The sequence below is a fragment of the Phocoena phocoena genome, chromosome 2 (genome assembly GCF_963924675.1).
Source record: "Phocoena phocoena chromosome 2, mPhoPho1.1, whole genome shotgun sequence".
Taxonomy (NCBI): Eukaryota; Metazoa; Chordata; class Mammalia; order Artiodactyla; family Phocoenidae; genus Phocoena; species Phocoena phocoena.
In genome coordinates this window covers 143,656,343-143,666,035 of record NC_089220.1, presented here as the reverse complement: position 1 = coordinate 143,666,035, position 9,693 = coordinate 143,656,343, and the positions used below count along the sequence as shown (strand labels likewise).

General features: G+C 45.5%; 1 protein-coding gene across 1 annotated transcript in view; it reads left to right on the top strand.

Annotated features, from left to right (window-relative positions):
- Positions 1-1,211: 1,211 nt before the first annotated feature.
- The window catches only part of ARNT2 (aryl hydrocarbon receptor nuclear translocator 2), a 155,277-nt gene continuing 146,795 nt past the window's right edge, over positions 1,212-9,693 (top strand). The window contains exon 1 of the mRNA XM_065872437.1: positions 1,212-1,233. The gene's annotated coding sequence lies outside the window, so the exon portion shown is untranslated. The remainder of the gene's footprint in view (positions 1,234-9,693) is intronic.

The window sequence follows — 9,693 nt, the reverse complement described above, 5'->3', positions numbered from 1 at the left end:
TAGATGCTGCATTGTAAGCTAGATCTGTTTTCTGTATTCTGGTGAAGTTTCAAAAGCCTCAGTGCGTACTGCAGTTGAAATGAGCTGAAAACCTGCAACTTTGTGTAAGGGCAGGCAGTCATTCCATCCCTGTGTGTAACGGAAACAGCATTTCCTGGGTTGGGGGCCATACTGGCATTTGGGGTGGGACTGCTGTAGGTGGAGATATTTCTGTCTATTTGTGCATTTGTCGTTGGTTATGACCAGGGATCTTGAGCAAGGAGCTATACAAGACGGTTGCATTTGAGGTGGGGGAATAATTCTAGATCCTGTGGGGAGTTGCAGTTGGGGTAAAAGGCCAGAAAGCTCCAGTGACTGGACATGAACAAGAGGGCATGCCCCTCAAAGCAGGGGCATGAATGAGTCTGTTCACAAATTCTGGAGCAATCAAAGGAATACACTTAGGAAAAGGGTGTCTTTTATATCATGCTTCATTCCTCCCTGAAGCGTTTGCTGTCCATTGCCAGGATAGCACAGGTGTGGCCTCCTCCAGGAAGCCTTCTTGGATCTTCCTGGTCCTTCCCACTACCCAGTGTCCAGTCTCTTGCATAGCACACAGCTCTCAGTATGAAATTACCTGGCTCTGGGTCTCCATCACACTCAAGACTGAACCTGTCAGCGGCAGGATGGGGTCTTTTCATCTCTGACCGACCAGCTTGTAGCACAGCTCCTGGCTCAAAATCAGAGCTTTGCAAATCCTGTGTGTAATTGAAACAGGCCCCATTTTCTTACAGCAGCTTCTGCAGAAGGAAGGGATGTCCTGATTAACCCCATTTCTTAGTTGGAGAATAGATGGGGAAACTGAGTCGCATAGAAATGAAGCCAGACTAGAACCAGATGCCTATTTAGTGCGTGACCCTCTGAATAAATGGACCGAGGAAGGTGTAAGCGATCACACCTCTCCTTTACGTCAAGTGTATGGTGTGGTAGATGTAAATATGCAACCGAACCAACCGTATTTTTCTTCCTCCTCCAGAAATTTTTTGCCCCATGCAGTCTCAGTGTAGGAGGATCAGGTGACCAAGGCTTTTTAGAGTCTTCCTTTCTGGGCTCTGACAGTAACACATCATGTATTTTGAGGCAGTAACATCATTTCCTTCCTCCTGAATGCCCTCTGGGTGGCTCCATCATTCAGGCCCTGTTATCTGTCATCTGGACCGCTGTGACCTTCATTCATTCACAGGAGAAGTACAGGTACAGTAAGAATGAATCACCAGAGACCAGACCTAGAATGGGAGGGGAAGGGATTGGCCAAGGACAGGCTTCCTTGGAAAAGTGATGTTTGAGCTGAATCTCAATGACCGTTAGGAGTTAACTTGATGAAGAGATGGAAGAGAGCTTTCTGGCCACAGGACACAGCATGTGCAAAGGCCCTGAGGTGGGAGGGAACACAGTGTGTTCATAAGATTGATAGGGCTGTGTGGCCAGAGCCGAAGAGGTGGGCAGGAGAGGTGGACAGCAGCCTGGCCACACAGGAACTGGCTGATCGTTGCAGGGAACTCCACACTTGTGCTGAGAGCAAAGAGAAGCCGCTAGAGGAGAGAAGTAAGAGGTGGACTGGTCAGCTCAGACTCCTGTGCGAAGAGTGGGAGAGTAGATGCCGAGGGATCAAAGGAGGAGGCCCTGCGATAGGCCAGCAGAGAACTCAGAGGACGGAGAGACCTTTAGGACGTGACAGCAGGTCTTGAGAACTGGATTTGGGAATCATCAGCACAGAAATGGCATCGATGCCGGTGCTTGAATGGGTTCGCCTGGAGGGAGAACGGAGAAGAGGGAGTGGTGTAAGTGCCTGGAGGCCTGTCGGAGGAGGGGGAGCTGGCCAAGGAGAGGAGAAGGCGGGCCTGAGAGGTGGAAGGGAGGGGATGCGGCCCCTGGCAACCCAGGAGAGAGTGCTGGTGATGGTGAGTGGGCAGCTGCACCCCACAGAAAAGGGCGGGGGCAGAGATGAGACCCCTGAGATGACGCCAGCTCCCTAGCCGGGTGACAGGGACAAAGGCCTGACTGCGGGGGATTGAAGGGAGAATGGGAGGTGAGGAGACCCTGAGGGGAGACCCGAAGGGGAGCAGTGACTTTGCCACATGTGGCAACTTTTTTTTTTAATATTTATGTTATTTATTTATTTATTTGGCTGTGCTGGGTCTCACTTGCGGCATGTGGGCTCCTTAGTTGTGGCATGAGGGATCTTAGTTGCGGCATACATGTGGGATCTAATTCCCCAACCAGGGAGCGAACCCAGGCTCCCTGCATTGGGAGCGTGCAGTCTTACCCACTGGACCACCAGGGAAGTCCCTACACGTGGCAACTCTTACTTGTACAGTTGACAATTCCTCCTCTGCTTTTAGGATTGACATGCATGTTGACGTGGTGTTCTGGTCCGTAGGATGTGTTCATGTTTCTGTGGCACTAGAGCCTCCCCTTGTTACGTGTGGTCAGCTCTCAACTGCGGGGGAAGTCAAGGTGCAGACCATGACCGCCACGCTTCTCTCAGTGGAATTCCTTGCCAGTGCCCGCCTGGGTTGCCCACAGGGAACCAGAGTCAGGTGGGCGCGGTTGGTTCATCCGGGATTTCTGGGCTCCCTTGCTGGCTTTTGTGAACCCTCTGAAGGCAGTGTGGAGCTGGGTGGGACCGTGGGGTCCCAGGGCTGTGACGGGGGCACCTGCTCAGGTGAGGCTCTCCTGGGTGAGAGCACGGTGTAGTGAGGAGGGAGCCGTGTCCACCTCAGTCCAGGGCGGGGGGTGTGCATCTGTGGAGCCCCGCAGAGACCTGGGAGAGGGGGTGGAGGCACACTTGGGGCCTGTCTGCTGACCCCTCCCTGGGCTATGGGTGGGCCAGCCACTTAAAGGCAGAGCTCTCAGCAGGGAGGCAGTGTGAGGTCAGCACAGGACGAGGACCGCGGCTCAGGCTGCCCGGGTGTGTGGCAGCCCCCGTGTCTCCCTGTAATAGCATCACCCTGGGGGGCATTTTGCACGTGGGGCTGCAGAGGAGTCAGTCCCGTGGCCACCCCCCTCTTCTGTGGCCCACTGTCACCCTTCCTGCACTCCTTTGAGACAGAGCCATAGAAATCAAATCACAGAAGTGCCCTAATTCCTTACCGTAAGAAAATGATTGTAAGTTTTGTTAGTGTCTGTGTGTGTGTTTTACTTAGCAAACGCTTAGAAGTGCTTACTGTGTGCCGGACATCATGCTAAGTGCTTTATGGGTATTAGCTTTCTTAATCCTCATAGCAACCTCATGAGGGATTTACTATTTCTTATTATGCCCATTTTATAGATAGAAGACTGAGGCACAGAGAAGCTAAGTTTTGCTCAAGGGTTATGTAAAAATACAGACACACACACACACACACACAGTGTCTGCTTTAAAAAATATTCTTTTCTTGGGGAAAGTCAAAGGGGAAATAACTTCTGCTAGGCATCTGTTATTTTTATTTTTTATTTGCCAGTCTTCTTTATTTTTTTTTAAACGACAGAAATTTATTGTCTCACAGTCTGGAGGCTAGAAGTTTGAAATCAAAGTGTCAGCAGGCTTGGTTCTTTCCGAAAGCTCTGAGGAAGACTCTTTTCCATGCCAATCTCATTGCTTCTGGTGGTTGCCCACAGTCTTTGGCATTCTGTGGCTTGTAGACTGCCAGGCGTCTTAAATGAGTGATCTTCCTTAATCCCCACAGTAACTGTGCATGATGTGGGGATATTCCTTTTTTTATAGATGAGGAAACTGGAGCTTAGGGATGATGAATAGCTTGCCCGTGACCCCAAAGCATGGACATTTCCTGCATGTCACGCAGCTTCCACCTGGGCCTGTGATTTAGAGTCTTGATGTTACAGCGTCTCTGGTTGCCCCCACCCCACCCGGGGAAGGGGTCTGCTGGCCGCCCAGCCTCTGCCTGAGCACCTTGAGGGGCAAGGGCCCAACAGGGGGTGGCTGAATGGCGAGAGGCCGCTCTGCCGCTTCGCAGTCATGTGACCGAGGCATGGCCCTGACCTCTCTCTGCCCAGGTTCCCTCGTCTGTAAAATGAGTTGACTTTATACCTCTCTTGTAGGCTGGATGTAAAGCACACGTGAAGAGCTTGGGACATAGTGAGCACTCAACATAAGTCTTATTACCTTTATACAGAAATATTTTACATATTTTTGTATAGGATGTTTATCATTATTATTAAGCCAGTCCATTGCATTGTTGGACACTCTTGTTATTAAAAAGGTATCCCCTTCCTTTATCTCTGTCTCATTCGTTCACTGCTTCTAGCTCTCCAGCTATATATGCTTTCTACTGTGGCTTACAATGAAACCCTTTAAAAATACGTATTTCTCTGTTTGTGGTCATTAAATTAACACATCATTAGATTAATGTTAAATTAACACATGTTGAAGAAAAAAACCTTGTATATTCAAAAACAAAAAGAGCTTTTAGGAGAAAATAAAACCCACCTATAATTCCCACAACAAAAATAGCCAAGTTTAACACATTGGTGTACTTGTATCTGCCTTCCGGTCTTTTTCTGTGCATATATTAAGTACGTACACACACACACACACACACACACACACACACACACACAGCTGTGGCATCCTCTTGTGAAGCATGGGTAACTTAATGTCTCTTGACACATACTGCCAACTCATCCTTCACAAAGGCTGTGTTCATGTACACCCCCAGGGGCAAGGTATGACCATGGCCACATTGTCACCCAGTAGGTATCCGACTCGATTTCCTCTCTGCTCAGTGCTACGGTCAAGGTTCCACTTTTCTTCCTTTTGGAGTGAAATTCAATAGCCCTGGAGCAAGTCAACAATGGGCTTATGGGGATACTTTCCATCTAAATGTATAATACCAGGCTCTGGGACTTTCCTGGTGGCACAGTGGTTAAGAATCCACCTCCCAATGCAGGGGACACAGGTTCGAGCCCTAGTCTGGAAGATCCCACATGCTGCAGAGCAACTAAGCCTGCACTCTAGAGCCCGCGAACCACAACTACTGAGCCCGTGGGCCACAACTACTGAAGCCCATGTGCCTAGAGCCTGTGCTCTGCAACAAGAGAAGCCAACGCAAATGAGAAGCCCTCACATCGCAATGAAGAGTAGCCTTCACTTGCTGCAACTAGAGAAAGTCTGAGAGCAGCAATGAAGACCCAACGCAGCCAAAACAAAAAACAAAAAAAAACAGGCTCTGCCTTGGAGAACCTCACCTCTGTGTGAGGGTCTCACCTGGTGACCCTCACCCGGTGAGTGACCTTCCTCTGGCCACCTTTCCTGGGTGGGTGTCCTAGGAGATTTGGTAACTTACATTCGAGTCATATGAAAAAGTTACCAGATCTGGGGAGCAGTTGTCATTTTTCCAAAGAAGGCTGACAGCTGATTACATTGGTAGATATGAACATAGATTACAGATGAGAGAGACATGTTTTTTATATTTTTATTTGAATGTATTAAGAGTGGCTCCTAAAAGACATTAGAGAAAAGTTTAACCTTTAAAGTGAATTTTAGTCTCATCGGTTGCATCTTTCACTTGGTTTGTTTCGTATCTAAAACTCTATTTTAGTTACCACAATGGCATTTGATAAAATGAGACATCCGTTCCTTGCCAACACTAAGAAAATGGGATAGGAGCAGATTTCCTTGATGTCATAAAGCATATTTGTCTTAAACCAGCAGGTCATTACAATTAAATTCAAGGACCAAGCAAGTTTGCTTACCATCACCATAATCATGATAATTTTAATCATTGCTTCCTGAGAGTCTTTTTCCCCTCCCAGGCGCTGTGTTAGGCTCTTCATATACATTATCCTTAATTTTTAAAATGATCCTTTGAAGTAGGTTATTGCTAGGAACTCTTTGAGTTGTGATTTGAAACCAGGTACGTTTCACTGCAAAGCTCTGTGGCCTTTCTGGTACCCAGTTATTGGTCATTACTATTGAATATTCTGGAAGTTCTGACCAGTGAAATAAGACACGAAAAGAAATTAAACCTTTAACTATTTAAAGTGAGAAAGTAGTGTCATTATTTGTACCCCATAGGATTTGTAAAATTAGAAAATTCAGAAGAATTAATGGTGGATCATTACAACAATTTAAAAAATTTGGTGAAATGGCAGGACATGTGGCAATGGCCCTAGAGACTCTGTAGCCAAATTTTGAAAGCATAATACATACATAGAACAGCAAGGGAGGGGAGGGCAACACCTATCTTAGCTGCTGGTCGAATCAGTTGACATCAAGCATGACAGAGTTATCGTAGCACAATTGTCTTCATAGCTAGTAACCAATCAGAAAGTAATCTGGGAAAGGAGATCTCATTCACACTAGTAGCAATGATCATAATACACAACACAACATCACATCATAATAACGTCACAAAGTACCTAGAAATAAACTGAATGAGAAAGTGGGGGGGATCTATATGATGAAAATGCAAGACTTTTTATTGAGCTAAAAAGGAAGTCTTGAGTAAATTCTAAATGTTGCAAAACTGTCACTTTTCTCCAAAATTAATTTGTAGGTTCAAGATAATCCAATTAATTTCCAAAGGAGATGAAACTTTGTATCTTAATCAAAATATTCTAAAATTTAAACGGAAGAATAAGCCAGAAGAACAAAGATAATTCTGAAGGGTAAGAGCAGTGAGAGAAACTTGCATCACTAAGTATGTTATAATGGTGCAATACTAGAGCAAGTATAGATAACTGGGTAATTGACAAAAAAAGAAAATAGATATTCTAGAAACAGACACAGTTTCTATGTACAAATAAAATGTAAAGACAGAGGGAGCATCAAAAAAACTTTGGGGGAAAAGGAAGGACTCAAATAAATGAGGTTAGGACAATTGATCTTTTCTTATGCTGTGGACTGAATTGTTTCATCTTCTCAAAATTCATATGTTGAAGCCCTAAGCTTACCACCCCCCCACCCCCCATTGACTGTATTTGAAGCTAGAGCTTATGGGAGGTAATTAAGTTTAAATGAGGTCATAAGAGTAGGGCCCTAGGATTGGTGGCCTTAGAAGAAGAGAAAATGTGACGACACGGAGGGCAGGTGGTCTGTAAACCAGGAAGAGGATTCTCACTGGCACCCAAATTGGCTGGCACCTTGATCTTGGACTTCCCAGTCCCTGAACTGTGAGAAAATACATTTCTTTTGTTTAGGCCCCCCCATCTGTGGTATTTTGTTATGGCAACCCAAGCTGACCAATACATCTTAAAACTCTACCTCTTAAAGCTTTCTCTAGTATTAAAAAATCTCTCAAAAAGAAAAAAAATCTCTCAACCTAACCTAAAAAAGCAAGCAACAGATTGGAAAAATATTGTAAAAGATTTTCAGAAAATGTGGCAAAGCTCTAATATCTTTGTCATAAAAAGAGATCATACAAATAGATGAGAAAAAAACCTCTGAGTCTCAGTAGGGAAACGGGTACATGATATACAGATGCAGTGTACAGGAGAAAATGTAAACCTAGAATGAGTCAGGTCTTCTTAGAAATGCTTTTTGAATGCGGGAGTGGTGAGGGGGTAGTTTTGGACATTGTGGATGGTGAGCCGCCATCCTTCTGTATTGTGTGTGCAGCCCCCTTTGCTGGAGATGTGTATGTGCCTCTCATTTGCAAATTATGTCGATGTATTTGCACATAAGGCTCCCTCGCTCCCTTCCCCTTATCCCATGGTGCATGGGCTCTATGACACACGCATATCACATGTAAAGATTGTAGCCGACTCAGCATATCCACCACATGGCCTTCATGAAGCATACACTTTCTCTGTGGTAGAAACTACTTGTGTCTGCCTGTCCACTTGCACTTGGTATCTCGCACCAAGCCTGGAGGGCACAAGAATATACCTAGTGGGGTCTGATGGAGGCAGGCTGGTGTGGGCCTGTCTTTGCAGAGCTGGCTCTTTTTCTGGGCCAGTGAAACTTAATCATGGGAAACAGTCCAGCAGAATAAGATGCTGATGTGACAGCAAGACTGGGCCTGCCCCTGGCCCGGCCCCTGGTCCACCGTGGGCACCCGTGGAAGTCACTTAATCTCTTTTTCCTCGCTTCCCTCATCTGTCTGAGGAAAGGATTGGACTTTCCGTATTCCTCAACCCTTGCCCTATAGCCAGGGTTTTTGTGGAACTTCACCATCTGCACCTTTGTTTTCCCCAAATAAAATGGGACAGATACCAGCTTCTTTCCTAACTGCACATTGCCTTCCGTTTTCCACTCCTTCCTCCCCACTCCCCGCCTCCGAGCTGGAGGGTAACCACACAGGGAAAGGGTGGGCCTTTCCAGGTCTGCAGACAATGGCGAAAATCTCCTCCAGCCTGACGTTTCCTTAACTCAAAGGCAGGAATGAGGTAGCTGACTTTAAAATACTTAAACTAGTGTCACGTGGAACATGAGTTGTTCGGAGAACACATTTTAAGAGTTTCCACCATTAGAGACCTTTATGATACGCTGGCTTAGTCACAGGTAAACAAACGTCCTTATATCAGGACTTCTCGGTGTGTTTTTTGGTGGGCACCGAAATCTTTGAGAAGGGGGATAAGTGTGTGACTTTTCCCTAACCTGTTTGACCACGCAACCCTTTTTCCTGGAGAATCTTAAGAGCCTGATGTTTTGTGGGACTGACTTTGGGAAGCGGTGACTTTTGTTTTCGCCCATGTTTGCACTGGCAGTGATTCAGCCTTTTAATTTTGGGACTTAATGGACTTAACGTGCTTTGGCCTCCATTGCAGAAAAAAATACAGATTTCTTATCAGAAGCAGGCAGATATAAGGTTATGAGGTCATTGCTGTTCATACTGCCTCGCTGTCACAAATCCAGTACAGGAATTGTTTAGAGAGGAGAGGATTGCTTTAAGAAAGGGATTTTTTTTTTCTCCTTGAGTACTTTCCAATGTGTACATTAGTTAAAAAAAAAACAAAAACAACAACAACAAAAAACTAATAGCTCTCAAATTTTTGTGAACATAGTGGAGTAGCTAAATTAAGATTTTGTTTATTAGTACTGTAAAATTCTTCTACAGAACTTTTGAGTGGAGTAGTTCAGGTTGACCTTAGAGTATGTTTATTAAACACAGTGTCTTCGGACATAACTGTGGATCAGCTGTCAGATCCCTCCGTGGTTTCTGGGAGGGGGCAGAGAGCAGTAACTTAACACTTCTGAGCATCACCAACGTTCCTTCACTAACAAGGGCCCAGATCCCTGTCTTTATCCCAGACTGTCTTTCTGAAATACATTTTCATAGACTGTTGCTTCCCTTCTGCCCTGAATAAGAGTTGGGCTGAGAAAATAGAGCCCCGTGGAAGTCATTCCCAAGAACAATAAACAGGATCAGAGAGGCCCCTGGAGTATTGCATTTGTCATTTAATGGTCTGAGGAAAGGTCATCTGAGTTCAAGAACTCTCCACAAAGTGGGAAGGAGAAATTCTTTAACTGTGGTTTCTTTGACATTAGGGGTGTGTACCTTGGCCTTAACAAGCTTCTGAAAGTTTCTAGCTTATAAGCAATAATACATTATGATAAAGATGTACTGGAAAGGTACTCTCGTCTAATGCCAGACATACCTGTTCTTTTTTTAATTGGAGTATAGTTGCTTTACAACGTTGTGTTGGTTTCCGCTGTACAATGAAGTGAATCAGCTATATGTGTACATCTATCCCCTCCCTCTTGGACCTCCC